This window comes from Schistocerca serialis, chromosome 8 (assembly GCF_023864345.2).
Source record: "Schistocerca serialis cubense isolate TAMUIC-IGC-003099 chromosome 8, iqSchSeri2.2, whole genome shotgun sequence".
NCBI classification, from domain to species: Eukaryota; Metazoa; Arthropoda; class Insecta; order Orthoptera; family Acrididae; genus Schistocerca; species Schistocerca serialis.
The window spans coordinates 625,740,651-625,761,009 of record NC_064645.1 but is presented as its reverse complement, the minus strand read 5'-3'; the positions used below and the strand labels follow the sequence as shown (position 1 = coordinate 625,761,009).

General features: G+C 45.8%; 1 protein-coding gene across 1 annotated transcript in view; it reads right to left on the bottom strand.

Annotated features, from left to right (window-relative positions):
- LOC126417168 (polypeptide N-acetylgalactosaminyltransferase 2) overlaps positions 1–20,359 on the bottom strand; it is a 194,231-nt gene that overhangs the window by 69,994 nt on the left and 103,878 nt on the right. The gene's annotated exons all lie outside the window — the stretch shown is intronic.

Here is a 20,359-nt window from a genome sequence, read left to right as displayed (position 1 = left end):
AGCTTCTGTTTGTCTGAGAGGTTTTGGCTGTATTTAAATTTGCAGTGAAGCTCTCTTTGCTTTCGCAGTAGTTTCCTAACTTTGTTGTTGAACCACGGTGGGTTTTTCCCGTCCCTCACAGTATTACTCGGCACGTACCTGTCTAAAACGCATTTTACGATTGCCTTGAACTTTTTCCATAAACATTCAACATTGTCAGTATCGGAACAGAAATTTTCGTTTTGATCTGTTAGGTAGTCTGAAATCTGCCTCCTATTACTCTTGCTAAACAGATAAACCTTCTTCCCTTTTTTCATATTCCTATTTACTTCCATATTCAGGGATGCTGCAACGGCCGTATGATCACTGATTCCCTGTTCTGCGCTTACGGAGTTGAAAAGTTCGGGTCTGTTTGTTATCTCCAAGAGTCGGTTCTCTGTTTAATTGCTCGAGATAATTTTCTGATAGTGCACTCACTATAATGTCACTCGATGCTCTGTCCCTACCACCCGTCCTAAACATTTGAGTGTCCCACTCTATATCTGGTAAATTGAAATCTCCACCTAAGACTATAACATGCTGAGGAAATTTATGTGAAATGTATTCCAGATTTTCTCTCAGTTGTTCTGCCGCTAATGCTGCTGACTCAGGAGGTCGGTAAAAAGGAGCCAATTATTAACCTCGCTCGGTTGTTGAGTATAACTTCCACCCATAATAATTCACAGGAACTATCCACTTCTATTTCACTACAGGATAAAATACCACTAACAGCGACAAACACGCCACCACCGGTTGCATGCGTTCTATCCTTTCTAAACACCACCTGTGCCTTTGTAAAAATTTCGGTAGACTTTATCTCTGGCTTCAGCCAGCTTTCCGTACCTATAACGATTTCAGCTTCGGTGCTTTCTATCAGCGCTTGAAGTTCCGGTACTTTACCAATGCAGCTTCGTCAGTTTACAATTACAATACCGATTGCTGCTTGGCCCCCGCATGTCCTGACTTTGCCCCGCACCCTTTGAGGCTGTTGCCCTTTCTGTAATTGCCCTAGGCCATCTAACCTAAAAAAACCGCCCAGTCCACGCCACACAACCCCTGCTCATGCGTCTCCTTATGGTACTGCGTCTGGGTTGGTCTTCAGCAATGAAATCCACCCCTGTAGGTAAGAAAGGCACCCGCACATGAGTGGCGCCACCATTACGTTTTGGGTGTGACTGCAGAAACTTGCAGCTCATCCGAGGAGTGGTTGTAGCCATAAGCAGCTGACAGGTGCAAAGGTGTTGGCACTCCGCTTGCAGCAACAGGGCTTCTCATGCATTTCCGAGGCGAGCCAGGCCCAGGACAGCAGCCTTGCCAACGCGGATGTGGGGCACTCGCACGACAGGCTAAGCCGTTTCTACATCTCCAGGACATCCATTTGAATTTCTGGACGTGGCTGGAAGGAGCGCTCACAAGTGAGCTCCTAACCCGTATAAACAGCCGCCAATTTTAGCAGCCTGGCAGCACTGGCTACGACTAACAGGGCTACGCCAGGCGTCAGAGCGATATTAACGTCCATCTCTACGTCATGTTCTAGCACCGAGTCCTCTTTCCTGGACCTATTGCCTCTCCACCAGTGAGCTGCCTCCAGGGTCACTCCAGCGGCACTATCCTGGAGGGCTGCGGATCTAGATCGGAACAGCACATCTTCTGCGCTGGTATGGGTGCCCTGGGATCATACGCCGTTATTCCTAGGAGAGAGATCCTGCACTAGAGACTGACATCCCCTGCAAGTATCCTGACGGTCTCCTGTGCCACTGGAGGCTTTCGCAAGCAGCCGTGCAGCATCTAACTGGAACACGCCGCTGAGCGATCTCTACACGTCAATGCTCCTGGACCAGCATTCTTGGGCGCACCACAAGCTGTGCTCACCGCGATGCCACATATACTCTCGTGAGTTTTCATAAAATATTTGATTTTTGATGCTTATCTGAGGTGCCACCGGTCTGTACCAGCGCCACAACCCAACACTGCACAGAAGTGGCCCTTCACGCTACGTCCACTTCAGATTTCTCCTGAGTATTCCTAGCATGATTACACTGCCTGTCACGTACATAATGCGCTCCATATTTAGCAATTACACTCCTGGAAATTGAAATAAGAACACCGTGAATTCATTGTCCCAGGAAGGGGAAACTTTATTGACACATTCCTGGGGTCAGATACATCACATGATCACACTGACAGAACCACAGGCACATAGACACAGGCAACAGAGCATGCACAATGTCGGCACTAGTACAGTGTATATCCACCTTTCGCAGCAATGCAGGCTGCTATTCTCCCATGGAGACGATCGTAGAGATGCTGGATGTAGTCCTGTGGAACGGCTTGCCATGCCATTTCCACCTGGCGCCTCAGTCGGACCAGCGTTCGTGCTGGACGTGCAGACCGCGTGAGACGACGCTTCATCCAGTCCCAAACATGCTCAATGGAGGACAGATCCGGAGATCTTGCTGGCCAGGGTAGTTGACTTACACCTTCTAGAGCACGTTGGGTGGCACGGGATACATGCGGACGTGCATTGTCCTGTTGGAACAGCAAGTTCCCTTGCCGGTCTAGGAATGGTAGAACGATGGGTTCGATGACGGTTTGGATGTACCGTGCACTATTCAGTGTCCCCTCGACGATCACCAGTGGTGTACGGCCAGTGTAGGAGATCGCTCCCCACACCATGATGCCGGGTGTTGGCCCTGTGTGCCTCGGTCGTATGCAGTCCTGATTGTGGCGCTCACCTGCACGGCGCCAAACACGCATACGACCATCATTGGCACCAAGGCAGAAGCGACTCTCATCGCTGAAGACGACACGTCTCCATTCGTCCCTCCATTCACGCCTGTCGCGACACCACTGGAGGCGGGCTGCACGATGTTGGGGCGTGAGCGGAAGACGGCCTAACGGTGTGCGGGACCGTAGCCCAGCTTCATGGAGACGGTTGCGAATGGTCCTCGCCGATACCCCAGGAGCAACAGAGTCCCTAATTTACTGGGAAGTGGCGGTGCGGTCCCCTACGGCACTGCGTAGGATCCTACGGTCTTGGCGTGCATCCGTGCGTCGCTGCGGTCCGGTCCCAGGTCGACGGGCACGTGCACCTTCCGCCGACCACTGGCGACAACATCGATGTACTGTGGAGACCTCACGCCCCACGTGTTAAGCAATTCGGCGGTACGTCCACCCGGCTTCCCGCATGCCCACTATACGCCCTCGCTCAAAGTCCGTCAACTGCACATACGGTTCACGTCCACGCTGTCGCGGCATGCTACCAGTGTTAAAGACTGCGATGGAGCTCCGTATGCCACGGCAAACTGGCTGACACTGACGGCGGCGGTGCACCAATGCTGCGCAGCTAGCGCCATTCGACGGCCAACACCGCGGTTCCTGGTGTGTCCGCTGTGCCGTGCGTGTGATCATTGCTTGTACAGCCCTCTCGCAGTGTCCGGAGCAAGTATGGTGGGTCTGACACACCGGTGTCAATGTGTTCTTTTTTCCATTTCCAGGAGTGTATATACAACCGCTCGCTCACAGGAAGTTCCGTACCTAAGGCCTGGAAAGTTGCTCAAGTCACACCAATACCCAAAAAGGGAAGTAGGAGTAGTCCGCTGAATTACAGGCCCATATCGCCAACGTCGATTTGCAGTAGGGTTTTGGAACATATACTGTATTCAAAGATTATGATGTACCTCGAAGAAAACGATTTACTGACACATAGTACGGATTCAGATAATATCGTTCTTGCGGAACACAACTAGCTCTTTATACTCATGAAGTAATGCTATCAATAGGGGAAGTCAAACTGACTCCATATTTTCAGATTTTCAGAAGGCTTTCGACATCGTTCCTCACAAGCGTCTTCTAACCAAACTGTGTGCCTATGGAATATCGCCTCAGTTCTGGATTCGTGATTTCCTGTCAGAAAGGTCACAGTTCGTAGTAATAGACGGACAGTCATCGAGTAAAACAGAAGTAATATCCGGCGTTCCCCAAGGAAGTGTTACAGGCTCTCTATTGCTCGTGATATATATTAACGACATAGGAGACAATCTGAGTAGCCGTCCTAGATTGTTTGCAGATGATGATGTCATTTACCGTCTTCTAAAGTCATCAGATGACCAAAATGAATTGCAAAATGATTTAGATAAGACGTCTGTGTGGTGTGAAAAGTGGTAATTCACCCTGAATAAAGAAAAGTGTGAAGTTATTCACATCAGTACTAAAAGAAATCTGCTAAATTTCGATTACACGACAAGTCACACAAATATGAAGGCTGTAAATTCAACTAAATACTTAGGGATTACAATTACAAATAACCTAAGTTGGAACGATCACATAGATAATGTTGTGGGTAGAGCAAACCAAAGACTGCGATTCATTGGCAGAACACTTAGAAGGCGCAACAGATCTACTAAAGAGACTGCTTGTCCACCCTATTCTGGAGTATTGCTGTGCGGTGTGGGATCCGTATCAGGTTGCACTGACAGATGATATTGAAAAGGTTCAAAGAAGGGTGGCTCTTTCTGTATTATCGCGAAATAGGGGAGGTAGTGCCACAGCCATGATACGTAAATTGGGGTGGCAATCATTAAAACAAAGGGGTTTTTCGTTGAGACGGGATATTCTCATGAAATTTCAATCACCAGTTTTCTCCTGCGATTGCGAAAACTTTCTGTTGGCACCCACCTACATACGGAGAAATGATCATCACTATAAAATAAGAGAAATCAGGGCTCGCACAGAAAAATTTAAGAGCTCGTTTTTCCCGCGCGCCGTTCGAGAGTGGAAACTGTAAAGACACAGCTTTAAGGTGGTTCATTGAACGCCAGGTACTTAATTGTGAATAGCAGAGTAATCACGTAGATGTAGATGTATTTCATGCCTGGGTCTGGCGTTCTTGGTGTCACTCTCCTTGAAATTTTGTCCGATTATTCGCGGTAAATTTTGTAGAGTTAATTGCACTTTTCTCCCAAACACAGAAGATTTCAACATTTTCTAAAAATTTTGCAAAGTGTTTCAAATTTCTAGTGTGATTCTCATTTTGATATTTTTAGTACACACTTGGATACCAGGCTACATTTTAATCTATTGGATCCCATATTTGTTCTCTTGAAATGTGATTCCGTTTATGAAAACGTGAGTGATTCGTAAAGTCGACAACAGAGGTCTCACTTGCAGCCACCGCGAATGTCATAGTGTAACTAGTATAATTGAAACTAAGACAGTATCACTATATCTTTTTTTAGACAAGTAATAAAAGTTTGAAATTATGAAATTACTATGACATTATACAAGATTGTTTGGCGGAAACCGACATGAACTAAAAGTTTGCCGCAGTCTCGTTTGACAAGATCATCCCTGATGCGTCTTTCAATGGTTCCTCTAACGATGCATTCGGACGCTTGTTAATTGGTTGGTTGGTTTGTTTCGGGGAGGGGACCAAACAGCTAGGTCATCGGTTCCATCAGATTAGGGAAGAACAGCGAAGGAAATCGGCCGTGCCCTATCAAAGCAGCCATCCCGGCGTTCGCCTGAAGCGATTTCGGGAAATCACGGAAAACCTAAAACAGGATAGCCAGACGCGGGTTTGAACAGTTATCCTCACGAATGGCGAGACTAGTCTCTAACCACTGCGCCACCTCGCTCGCTGGGACATTTGTACTAGGGCCTTAGGGCTTCCGTATTTCATGGCATGAGTCCCGGATTAACAGTTCTCTGCGACCGCCAACTTGTTAGCATACGTAGTCTAGTGTACCGCTGGCGCTCTTCTCATCGATCTTCGATGATGGACACAGTTTGTCCAATATATGTCTCGCCACGTTCGCACTGGCCGAGTAACCGTGTTTTGAGCGGCCCACTCCTCTGCGCAAGGTGGTGGCAACTGTCTGCGTGCAGGTACGGGTCAGTGTGTGCTTCCTTCCTATACACATTGCGGTTCAGGTGCCATTATAATAATAATAATAATAATAATAATAATAATAACATACACTCCTGGAAATGGAAAAAAGAACACATTGACACCGGTGTGTCAGACCCACCATACTTGCTCCGGACACTGCGAGAGGGCTGTACAAGCAATGATCACACGCACGGCACAGCGGACACACCAGGAACCGCGGTGTTGGCCGTCGAATGGCGCTAGCTGCGCAGCATTTGTGCACCGCCGCCTTCAGTGTCAGCCAGTTTGCCGTGGCATACGGAGCTCCATCGCAGTCTTTAACACTGGTAGCATGCCGCGACAGCGTGGACGTGAACCATATGTGCAGTTGACGGACTTTGAGCGAGGGCGTATAGTGGGCATGCGGGAGGCCGGGTGGACGTACCGCCGAATTGCTCAACACGTGGGGCGTGAGGTCTCCACAGTACATCGATGTTGTCGCCAGTGGTCGGCGGAAGGTGCACGTGCCCGTCGACCTGGGACGGGACCGCAGCGACGCACGGATGCACGCCAAGACCGTAGGATCCTACGCAGTGCCGTAGGGGACCGCACCGCCACTTCCCAGCAAATTAGGGACACTGTTGCTCCTGGGGTATCGGCGAGGACCATTCGCAACCGTCTCCATGAAGCTGGGCTACGGTCCCGCACACCGTTAGGCCGTCTTCCGCTCACGCTCCAACATCGTGCAGCCCGCCTCCAGTGGTGTCGCGACAGGCGTGAATGGAGGGACGAATGGAGACGTGTCGTCTTCAGCGATGAGAGTCGCTTCTGCCTTGGTGCCAATGATGGTCGTATGCGTGTTTGGCGCCGTGCAGGTGAGCGCCACAATCAGGACTGCATACGACCGAGGCACACAGGGCCAACACCCGGCATCATGGTGTGGGGAGCGATCTCCTACACTGGCCGTACACCACTGGTGATCGTCGAGGGGACACTGAATAGTGCACGGTACATCCAAACCGTCATCGAACCCATCGTTCTACCATTCCTAGACCGGCAAGGGAACTTGCTGTCCCACCAGGACAATGCACGTCCGCATGTATCCCGTGCCACCCAACGTGCTCTAGAAGGTGTAAGTCAACTACCCTGGCCAGCAAGATCTCCGGATCTGTCCCCCATTGAGCATGTTTGGGACTGGATGAAGCGTCGTCTCACGCGGTCTGCACGTCCAGCACGAACGCTGGTCCAACTGAGGCGCCAGGTGGAAATGGCATGGCAAGCCGTTCCACAGGACTACATCCAGCATCTCTACGATCGTCTCCATGGGAGAATAGCAGCCTGCATTGCTGCGAAAGGTGGATATACACTGTACTAGTGCCGACATTGTGCATGCTCTGTTGCCTGTGTCTATGTGCCTGTGGTTCTGTCAGTGTGATCATGTGATGTATCTGACCCCAGAAATGTGTCAATAAAGTTTCCCGTTCCTGGGACAATGAATTCACGGTGTTCTTATTTCAATTTCCAGGAGTGTATATATAATTAATAAGTTAGTTATTTTTTGGAATGTGTAATCAGTAATTGATTAGTCATGAGGAAAGCTAATAAATGAAAAGTAAAATGAATTTAAATATCTCATTCGCATACACAAATCACTTTCTTAACCTTTTTTACCTTTTTTGTAGTTTGAAGTGAAGATCAGTAGACTCTTAACGTGCTGGAAAAACGTTTAGTTTGCGATCTTAAAATCTCAGGGGAATGGAAAATTGTCTTCTCGCCTTGCGAGAAAATTCAGATCAGTTCTAAATTAATTTCGTGGGTATCGCGTTGACAACGTAAGAAAAAAAGGTAGTAAAGCAAAATCTGTAACATTTTATAAATTGGGGATTGATAACCGTTACTATGAAATGAAAGCGGAAGTGCCAAATTATCAACTATTATTTCACAAAGTAAGTTTTTTATACAGACATCTGACATCTCGAACACTAATCTCACAGTTTTGAACAAAATAAAGAATTGTGCCGTATTTCGGCGAAACACGTAGAAATTACAGTAATCTTAGCTCGATTCTGGAGCGAAAGAAAAATTTTCATAGTACAGTCATTTTGGTAATCGCAATTGCCGATAATAATGACAACTAAACAAATTCGTAACAGGAATGCAATTTCAGTTCATTTGAAACAAAATGGAAGAATATACGAGTCTGATAGTGTAAGATGCTGTCCGAAGGCGCGCGACTAAAGAGAGAGAGAGAAAAGGCGATCGCGCATTCCTATATAGGACAAAATACAGATGATAATGCTACGCCGTTCTCATTATCCTGGGCGTACATATTCTCTGACTTGCAGCGCAGTTAATTGGCAGTTAACTTTTGATATTTCGATAGAAAAAGAAAATAGTACATTATTACGTCGCGGGCAGGACACAATATTACACCATCCGCTCTTCTCTTGACTTTAACGACAAGGAACGATGGTCTTCCCTCTGTATCTGTCTCCGCAGTCAAAAAAATGGTTGAAATGACTCTGAGCACTATGCGACTGAACTTCTGAGGTCATCAGTCACCTAGAACTTAGAGCTAATTAAACCTAACTAACCTAAGGACGTCACACACATCCATGCCCGAGGAAGGATTCGAACCTGCGACCGTAGCGGTCGCTCGGTTCCAGACTGTAGCGCCTAGAACCGCTCGACGACCCCGGCCGGCTCTCCGCAGTCAATCTGATGTTGAGAGGTATCGAGTTCAGATGTGCGAGGTAGTCATGGCGTTAGTCTCTTCCATGGAGCCAGATCACGAATGCGTCGTGCACACGACGGCAAAAGCAAGTAGCTGTCCTTGGTTTCCGTCTAGAAGTACTCCACACGAAGATTGGCAGGCAACAACAGGAGTGAGAGCTGCCTATTTTGACTCCATCCTGCATAAAAAACAAAATGTGCGGAAATCAGGGCAGCTCGCAATTGTCCCAGGACCCGCTGCTAGCGCTGCGCAAGTACGCAGACCAGTTTCGTCCTTCCATGCCCTTCACCCTTGTGACACCGCCCAACTAGTGGCGCGACCACATTATAGGCCTGTTACCCCGTGTGCTTTGCGGCGCGCCCTCCAGCCGGACTACCCCGCCGGAGCTGTTGTGCAAGTTGTTTCAAAAATAATTTCACAACCTTTGGTGAGATTTTCCTTAAGGCAAAACAAGAGAATACTTGTTTTTCGAATTATTAATGAAAGTTGACGTTGAACGGCTTTCCAGGTAGAATCCAACAACTTCAGTTATCTATGCACCTGTTTGACTCGTATCCTATGAAATGAAATGTCGTGTGGCTAGGGCCTCCCGTCGGATAGACCGGTGGCCTGGTGCATATCTTTTGAGCTGACGCCACTTCGGCGACTTGCGCATCGACGGGGATGAGATGATAATGATGAGGAAAACACAACACCCAGTCCCTGAGCGGAGAAAATCTCCGACCCAACCGGGAATCGAACCCGGGATCCTTTGCACGGCATTCAGTTACGCTGACCGCTCAGCTATCGGGGCGGACATAGTATCTTTTGTGGCGTTCGGTTGCCAGGGAAACTTAATTACATTTGCCATCCGTCTGTCTTAAATGTGTCCACTGCCTAAGTTACATATACTACGGGTAGCAAGTTAACTGAATGTGCTCTGTTCAAACATGGCTAGACATTCATTTCGTGAGCGGGCACACATGATTGTTATGTAAGGTCGCGCGAGTGATAATGGACACGTGGCTGTACGGCTGTTTCAAGACGGCGTTTCCAGACCGAAGACAGCCGAGTCGTCCAACCTTTGGTGCTGTCTATCGTCACGTCGCCGAGACAGGATAGTGATAGACTACGGAGGACACGTCCCCCTTTCTTTTTTGAGTCATCAGTCTCCCGACTGGCACCTGATTTTATTGCAGCCCGCTACGGATTCCTCACCTGTGTTAACCTTTTCATCTCACAGTAGCAGTTGCACCCTATGTCCTCAGTTATTTTCCAGGTAGATTCCAATCTTTGCCTTCCTCTACAAGTTTTTACCCTCTGCAGTATACTATACTACCATGGAAGTTATCCCCTAATGCCTTAACACATGTCCTACCATTCGGTCTCTCCTTATAGTCAGTGTTTTTCATACATTTCTTTCCTCGACGATTCTGCAGAGAACCCCCTCATTCCGTCCATCTAATTTTCAACATTATTCTGCAGCACCACATCTCAAAGCTTCGATTCTCTTCAGTTCTGGTTTTCGTTCAGTACATATCTCAACTCCCCATAACGCTGTGCTTCAAACGAACATTCTCAGAAATTTCTTCCTGAGGTTAAGGCCTACGTTTGATACTACCAAACTTCTCTTAGCCACGAATGCTAGACTGCTTTTTATGTCCTCGTTGCTCCGTCCGTCATGGGTTATTTTGGTGCCTAGGTAGCAGAATTCCTTAACTTTAGTCTATTTCGTGGTCACCAATTGTAATGTTAAGTTCCTCGCTGTTCTCATTTCTGCCACTCCTCACTACTTTGGTCTTTCTTCGATTTACTCTGTCCAAGTTCTGTACTCATTTGGCTGTTCATCCCATTCAGCACATCCTGCAGTTCTACAAAGCACAGCAATGTTATCAGTGAATCTTATCATTTATATCCTTTCACCGTGAATCCTAATCCCATTCTTGAACCTTTCTTTTATTTCTCTCATTGCTTCTTTGATGTATAGATTGAACAGTAGGGACGGCAGACTACACCCCTGTCTTACACCCTTCTTAAACCGAGCGCATTGTTCTTGGTCTTCCAGGCTTATTGTTCCTTATTGGTTCTCGCATATATCTTGTATTACTCACCTTCCTCTAAATTTTGCCACTAGTTTTGTCAGAATTTAGAACATTTTTCACAATTTTACACTGTCAAACGCTTTCTCCAGGTCGACGAACCCTATGAACGTGTCACGATTTTTCTTCAGTCTTGCTTTCTTTATCAATCGCAACGTCAGAACTGCCTCTCTGGTTCGTTCTCTGCGCTGCCAAAGTTCAGCATGGAGGATACTTCATGTGCAACTCATGTACCACTTAATCTTCAATGTGTGCAGGGCCTTAACATTGCTAATCAGCCACAACGGTAGAACTTCCGTCGATGGTTTGTTGGACAAACTGCCAATCTGTTGTTTGTCTCTTCAGTTTTATTTACGGATGTGACAACGTTCGGAATAGATGGAATAACAAATTTCCACAACGAACACATACGTATCGATAGCAGTCTTCACGTTACAGCACAGGCTAGACGTCGGCATCAGTTTAAGATTAATTTGTGGGCTGGATTTTGTAGGTGGCTGTCCAGCAGGGCTATACGTTCCTGCAGTACGTCTTACAGGTGCTGTCTACGGGGACTTCATTCAGAACATCCCCCAAGACCTACTAGAAGATTTGCCCCTGCACATGAGAAGAAACATGTAGTTCATGCATGACGGAGCTCCAGCACATTTCATTCTGTATGTTCGACATACACTGGCTGGTGCCTATCATGACAGATATGTAGGTAGAGGAGAATCAGTTCCATGGTCTGCACGTTCCTCTGACCTCAGTCCTGTAGATTATTAACTCTGGGGGGCATCTTAAACAACTGGTCCACGCAGCACACCACCCAGATGCAGAAAACCTTCATCGAAGTGTCATGGAAGCCTGTGAACCCATTCGAAACATTCGGGGAGTATTTGAAGGGGTACGACAGTCCACGATTCGACAGGCCACGATTCGACGAGTGCATGCGTGTTTAGAAGCAAGAGGCGGACATTTCGAGCATTCATTACGAATTTATATGTTGATGAGCTCCCATCACCTAAACTGTAAAAACTGTAAACATTCATTAATAGCTAGAAAGCGCGGTATTTTTGGACATACGTTATATGGGTTTTTTGTGTAATAAACCTGTCCCCAAAGTTTGTAAAGGCACTTCTGAAACACCCTGTAATGTAAGGCAACTGGGTAATGCGCTCTGAGCATACAGAGGCGGAGAAAGCGATGTCTGCATGCGCTCTGTCTTTCCTAGGCCAGACACTGCGGCCATTACCCATCATGACTGAGTTCATGCAGTGCAAAATAGCACCAGTGCAAAAACGCATTCTCGCCAGGAGCGCTGGTCGATTTCACACCGTCATTCCGAAATGGTGCCCACCTCAGCTGACTCTTCCTGATGACCTGCACATCTCGACCGTTCTCATAGCATTACTACACCGCATAGTTCCGCACTCTCAGTACGCCGTAGGTGCAGAGAAGCTCCTTAATAACCTGGCACGTGTGGTTACACTACATTTTTGTCGAAAGAGGCAAACTAGAAAGTAAAAATCTCCTTCAAAACTGAGCCTGAGGGTTGCTGGAATCTGTAACTATTTCAATCGCTCAATAATGGGAATAAGGAAGGAGTGGGTAACTTGGCCACACGTACTTGCAAAGGCTTCAGTACCATGGAAATATGCAGAAAAAAATTTATTTTTAGGAGATATTGTCTAACAGGATATCAGGAATTCACATATAATTTCAACGCGACACATTTCGTTTAATTTACAGTACTAGCATGCAGTAAGCAAAGCTGTCCGCTACACAATATTTTTCACTCCTTTTTGGTTTTATGATATTTCCTTCCGGCAGCGAGTGGTCGATGTTCTTTTGCTTCAACTGATCGTTCGTTTATGAAACTATTATTTTTTCGGTACTCTAGCAAAAAACTACTGACTCTGAACGTCTATATTCGTCGAATTATTGGTCGTACTGACAAAGCCTCTTAGTGTGATCGTTTACAGAATCACTAGCAGGGTGGACGACAAGTCCTCCCAGTACTTTCTATTATGGAATGCTAATTGATTTGATTTGTTTTAGCACAAGTGTCCAGTATATCGATGCGTTCGCCATCAAGCTGTAAGCATATTTCCACATGTCTCCACGTTCTTACTGACATATTTTTGAGCATGTCCGGTATCAAAGTGGGAAATGCATCCTCACCTACACTGCACAGTTCTTCTCTGAGGTGAGGACTTCTTAATGGCCGTTTCAAGGGAGCTCGAGTTGCTGATGAAAAACGACCTATCCACCGTCCTGGAAAGTGTTCATTTAGGAACTCGTGCATTGTAAGAGCGTAATGAGGAGGCGCTTAATCTCGCTGAGACCATTTGGGTTCTGTGAGGCCCCTTTCCTCAATCTGAGGCATTAACCATGTTTGTAACGTGTGTACATAATCTGTGCCATTCACAGCCCCTTCTAAAAACAACAGTCCAAGTCGATGTGATATCATCGCTGCCGTGTCATTACGTGAGGCGGGTTGCTTTCTAACTCGAATGTGGAATTATGATTCTCTTTGGCCCAAACAACAATAAATCTAGCACATGAGCTGCGGTAGATGGCACATTGATCTGAAAACATAATCATGGTACGTTTCACTGCATTTGGAAATTGAGTTAACAAAGCACGTAAAGTTAACATGCGATTCCGATCTGTATCCGATAACTCGTTTACAAAATTCGCCCGAAAATGTCTGACCTTAAGTTCTTTTTTCATGTGTTTACACACTATTGTTCTCGAAATATCGAGTTCCGAAATACGTATACGGGTCGACACCATAGGAGATTGTACAATCCAAGCAAAGACTATAGCACATATTTCTTCTCGTGTCTTCTTTCTTCTACCCCGCGGCGTCTCTTTAACACTGCCAAAAGAAAGCGTTTCGTGGTGGGGCTTTATTAAATATTTCCCGGAATGCTCGAAAAACTGTCTCATTGTCTGCCCTGTGTGTTGTCGTTCGTGCAGCCACATACTTGTCACTAAGCGATCCTCGGTAGTGCTATTATGAGAGCTCACATCTGCCATGGTTACAAATTAAAACTCGACCGAGACTGCGAAAACATGTAAACATGAATTCCAACATGCTCTTGACATAACAGCAGTGCGCCAGAGACAGGGCTAACAGGTTTTCGCTTGGTGGAAACTGCCGAATACGACCCATACTACATGAGCGATGTTTATGACCACGCGCATCTCGCTTGCTTGCTCCTGCGTTGGAATGCCACGCAGTGTGCACTCCAGTTATAATACGAAAAACATTTGAACGTCAATATGATGTTACAACAACCATGTGTATTCATAGAACTCAATGTGCTGATGTTTTGAAATAGTAGACAGTCATAGCTCATTAGTTACAAAAACGAATAGAAAAAGCTTCAGGCGCAATAAACATAATTCAATATGGCATCTCCAGAATTAATTTTCACTGTGGAGGAATGTGCACTGATTTGAAACTTCCTGGTAAATTGAAATTTTGTGCCCGATCGGGACCCCTTTCGTGATAGAGTTCTCCATCTACTGAACTATCCAGGCACGACTGGTGACCCGACCTTACAGTTTTACTTCCGCCGGTTCCTCTTCTCCTGGTATATGATTCTTGTTTATACAACTTACGAGGATGATTTATCCATACATATTATTCACTTACGAAAGAAAAAAGCTCTTCACTAGCTAGTAATGTTTAAAAACGCACTATTTTACAATAGCAGTTTGGTGGAAACGATGGCATTCCTTAAATTTATCGAGAATGTCGTGCCTACCCAGAAAAAAATCGATATATCTATAACAGATTCGTCTCGTATTTGTATCCAATAGGACTGATAAGATAAGAAATGGGGACGTTCTCCGTAGCATCCGCGAGTATAAAAACACACACATGCAAAACTTAAGGACGGAAGTAACTTTCGCAGCCCAAGTAACAGTTCTCGATGAAACTTGGACCACACGTAGAGAGAACTGCTACAGTATAGTAACGAAGATAAACGAAACAATTACACAATGATGCGAACAGAAAAGACCATTTTATTATATATCCATTCAAGATCTGTTATTTGGCCTGCGAAAGTTACTTCTGTCCTTAAGTTTTGCGTATGTGTGTTTCTATCCTCGACGATGCTACAGAAGAAGTCCCCATTTCTTATCTTATCAGTCCTATTGGACACAAAATAATTACAATGAAGTCGTCACTTTATTTATAGTCCCCTGGACGTTACAAAAGATGGGAAATACTTCTTAATTTGGTGTGTGACCATCATAATGTAAACTCTGCAACATGTTCCTATGCTGGTCATAAGGTTGGTAAGGAGTCCTTGTGGTAAGGCGTGCCTTTCCTCACCGGCTCAGTCAACAACTGCTGGACGATCGTTAATGCTTGTAAACGTTCTGCTGTAGGTCTCCTCGACGCATCCCACACATGGTGGACAGGGGTATTTACGTAGGGGAAACTGGCAGGCCAGTCCATTCCCCGAATATCCTCTCGTTCCAGCAGCTTCTCGGTGAATTACGTGTCCCTCTCGCCATATGGGGGTACTTTCAGCATTGCCGAACATGAAAGTTTTGGTGGTCCACCTTCTGTTTTAAACTGTAGCAATTCTTCCTATGCATGGCTCAAGCTTCATCGAGATGCGTTACTTGGAAGTGAAACATCATGCACAAGTTACTTTGGTCATTATGTTTTGCACACCAATATTTGTGGAAAACATTAGCAAAATGGAGGGAGCGGATGATACAACATGTGTTCATATATCAAGGAATAACTTAAATGGTACTATAGCGAACTGGAGAGGGTAAGGGGAAGACATTGAAATGCAAACAACAAATAACTGAGGACGTAGGGCGCAAGTGCAACTCTTAAGATGAAGAGTTTGACACTGGAGAGGAAGTCGTGGTGAGGCACACCAAACAAATCTGATGAGAGATTTTAAAAATAATAATAAAATAAAAAATCACCATCAGGCATTTGTCATCTGCTGGTGAATACAGACATGTTTCGCGCTTTTCCCAGCTTTTCACATCCAAGTTTTTCCTGGTTACTTACGCCGTCAGTTTCTCTTCCATTACGTCACCTTCCACATTTCTTCTTGCCATAAGGAACCTCCGCCGGCCGCTGTGGTCGAGCGGTTCTAGCGCTTCAGTCCGGAACCACGCGGCTGCTAAGTTCGAAGGTTCGAATCCTGCCTCGGGCATGGATATGTACGATGTCTTTAGGTTAGTTAGATTTAAATACTTCTACGTCTAGGGGACTGATGACTTCAGATGGTAAGTGCGTAGAGCCATTTGAACCATTGTTTGAAGGAACCTCCTTCGTCTATCTCGCATCATACGCCCAACCTACTCCCATTTAGGTCGTTATCATTTCCGCAACTAGCTATTCATAAATATAGGTGCCAATGAATCTTGCAACTGTTCCTAATAGATTTTACGTAAACATCACCAAGTTGACAGTCGCACGTAACATAACCGCCCATCGAACCGTTAGTATAATTGCAGCGCCTGTGACACAGGACACCACCATCGGCCCCACATTTTCCCACATGGATTAGCTTATTGTTGTGTCAGTTCTTGTATTCCCAAGATGCATATCTGCATGGTTCATTGGGAACACTTCGATTTTTTATTTTTTTGGCAAAGTCGATATAGGTTGTTCGGAAATTCCAGTTACAAGGTTCCAGAACATGTAGAAGGGAGTGAGCACACAATATTCTAAACAGAAACCCATGTACGGAAACGTCATCCAACGACCCTACAGAGCGTCAAGGTTATAAGCGCCAGTACCTCTAAATGCATGTATATACAGAGTGATTCCGTGATGGTGTTACAGGCAATCTGAGGTATGCGTCCCAGTACCAAAAACGAACGAGTCGAAAGTTATAAGCGAAAACTGTTCTGATACCTTTGACAGTGGAATACATGTACTATCAATGTTGCTGCTACGCTTGTAGAGTAGGCAACTTTCAGAGGTGGAAGTATGGACAAAAACAAGGAAAAAATGTCTGGTATACATTGGCTTTAAAATGCGTACCTGAGAAACTATGAGCACTCCATTTTCACGACTGTAAAACACATTTCCTCTATTAAATAAGTGCTCATGACACTTAAGGTATATGTATTACAGTCCACGTTTACTAGAAATGTTTTCTTATTTTGGTACATACTAATACCTCTGAAAACTTCTACCCTAAATGTTAGCAACAAAAGTACCAGTACATTCCATTGTCATAGGTATCAGAACGGTTTTCGCTTAAAACTTTCGACATGTTTGTTTCCGGTACAGGGACCCTTACCTCAAATTCACACATTTTTCTTCGCCGTCATTCAAGAAAGTTTTTAACGTCATCATGGAACACCCTTGTATACAGGTTGGCCCACTTAAACGTTTCAGCGCAAATATTTCTTGAACTACAGTAGATACTGAGAAACAGCTCTGGGGAGTATGAATGTAAGGCAGGGGCTCATAAAATAAATACTATGAGACATTCTAAAACGTAAGAAAATATTAGTTTCAATACAAGCGTTTTTAAATGGGCACCCCGTATTATTTCTTAAGCACTCAACGACACGAAAAATCACAGAAAGAGTGGCGTTTATTGCATGCAGTACGTTAATTACATCCAGAGAAATTGCAAAAGCAAAGTTGAAGCTTGCAGTAAGCGAAACACGTCGCCATCGCACATCTCGAGGTGCAGGCGTGAACCCTATGTTGCTAATAACAGCGATGTGTGTGACGTACGTGATCTTACTTTCACTGTTGTCACGAGAATCTAATTGATATGTGGGGATCACGCCTGAATCTCGGGATGTGCAATAGCGGCGCGTTTCGTTTATTTCATGCGTCAACTTCGCTTCTGCAATTTCTCGGGATGTAATTGACGTATTGCGATACAACCAATGGCATTTTTTGTAGTTTTTCATGTTATTAATTGCGTAAGAAATAATACAGTGTCCATTTAAAAAAAATAAGTTTGGGTTGAAACTAATGTTTGCTTGCGGTTTTGAAAGTCTGATATTATTTATTTTTATGAGGGCTTGCCTTACACTCACACTCGTGAGAGCCGGGTATGATTTCCAGATATATATCGCTGATACGTTTAAGTGGGCCACTCTGCGTACTACACGTTTACAGGCCCCGGCGCCTTTAACTTTGACGATCTTTCTGGACATTATTTCCTATGTAAAACTTGTTATACTAAGTCCCCTATTACAACGTCTAGAAGTGCGTAACATGAATTGTTAAACACCCTGTATATGTGAACACACACAATAATTACAGAGACGTGTTTCCCGAAGTTGAATTTGCTGTGTTTTGTGTTCTTTCTCTATCCGGCATCGATGTGCAAATCTGATATTTCAATCTGGTGATTAACAATTGCGAAATGGAACAGTATTCTTTCTTGATAAGGGCAGTACGTGTGTAGCCTAGATGATTTTTGATGATCCGCACTGCGAAGTTCAGTATCAAAAGCCACAATAATGACAATATGAAGATCTTTCCCACACGCTGTTCCACTCCAATGTATTCGAATGATTTTACTGAAAGGCCACATTTTCACTTCGGAGGCCGATGATAGAATAATGTAAGACGATACAGCAACTTGTAGATTTGGAAAATACGATTCTGTTATTACTGCGTACGTTGAACGCCAATGTTTAGCTTTCTAGGGACCACCAAAAATTTTCAGTTTGAGGGCGTTGCTGCTGTGTATATGCAACGAAGCGCGAATCGGACGCGAGTATATTGGCATTTGAAGTCGATGTGTAGCCCACTGCGAATAAGAGTAGGTTTGTAACAGTTTCCTGGCACATTTATAAAAAATAAATGTCAGTTTTAATTTCGCATTCCAATTGAATTGGACAGGAGCACGCCTATGGGTCGCTGGCCACGGAATGGTAAATACGGAGGGAGTAGAGTGGCCTTTACTTTGGCCTCGCCCGCGCCGCGGTACGCGGAAAGCTGGACGCCTGCGGGTTATGCAGCCAGGTAGGGCGCTGCGCCTGGTGGGCTGCCGTGTTTGCTCTCGCTCTGTGGTAGCGCACCCTGCTCGCCATACCGCAGATCGTCAATATTTGCGGCGGCGGGATGGCCACGGAGCGCACGCACGCACGCACGCACGCCTCTCCCTGGAGGACTGTCCACAATGCGCATCATGTCGGCCGCGCTCTACAGATACCGATTCTCAGACGCGGAAAGTTAACCCAAAAGTCTGGCGCAGAGAAAAGACGATCCTGGTCAGCGCTCCATATGTCACATTCCACCAACCAGACGACGGATACAAGAATTGTTACTGGTGATGTTGCTATAGCAACGCAATGTGGTGTGTTACGCGTGACCGTCAATTTCTTCAGTGTTCCACAACTGGTGTGCCGCCATAAAGTGAAGGATGTTACGCGTACATTTAGGTGTTATTGTAAGAAATTAAGGGAGTTCGATTTTAGACATACCGCTAATTTTTTTGAGTACTTTTGAAAACATTTCACGTGGAAAAACAGCGGTGTGGCTAAAAGTACTTTATAAAAGGATTACAAACAGTCTCGGCCGTAATAAAACATCTATTTCAATGGTTACCGGTTTCGGTCAGCGCGTAACCTTTCTCATACCTTTTATACCACGATGAAAGGCAGTGGCGGTGAAGGAGCAGATGTTATGACTCTACGAACGTCAAGCGCTTAAAGTTCTACATATTTTTAGCTATATCTGCTTTGACTCCAATGCGCGATCTCCCGTTTGCTACTTTTTTAAGGCAAAAAGACACAGCTAAACGATCCTATTTACAGCAGATCAACCAGAGAGTCAGTCGTATAGAGACATACGTCACTTAGCAACATACTAGTTTAACGAGACGACGATAGTGCGTCAAAGGCCGTTTGTCCACCATGCTGACTCTGGTGGGACGGCGCTTACGGAGCAATGGCATTCCAGAGGCCGAACACATGCCACTGGAGCGATGCATAGCTGCCCGTACGTCACTGTGGACAGGTATCTGGGACACAGTTGCAGTCCGCTGTGGCAGGGCCAGCAATTATCCCCGCGGCTGCATATCGCAGCCGATTCCCTATTCAAGTCGAGCGATGCAGAGCAGGGTACGTATGCGCCTCTTCTGTGGTCACATTACCCATAGTCGCCCTTATTTACCATACCGTAGAGCTGAACAAAAAATAATGGCTCTGAGCACTATGGGACATATCTTCTGAGGTCATCAGTCCCCTAGAACGTCATCAGTCCCCTAGAACTTAGAACTACTTAAACCTTACTAACCTAAGGATATCACACACACCCATGTCCAGGGCGGGATTCGAACCTGCGACCGTAGCGGTCGCGCGCTTCCAGACTGTAGCGCCTAGAACCGCTCGGCCACCCCGGACGGCTAGAGCTGAACAGTCAACATGTTAAGGTCACCGTCAATGTAGACGTGGACGTTGAAACGTCGCTTCTGCTTCGGAATGCCTCGTCCCATGACTCTAAAGTTGGTCGCACATTAAAGCGATTCTCTGGCTTCCTCGTTACTGTACAATCATACCTGAGCCGCCAAGGCGACAGTTTTGTTATCACGGTGTGGTAATATCTTTGCGATCCCGGCAGTCGCGCTGTGGATTCGAATACGTAGCGTGACGCAGGAAAGAAGGGACTCGTTAAGAAAGATTCCAGCGAAGTAGGTCGCAGATTTT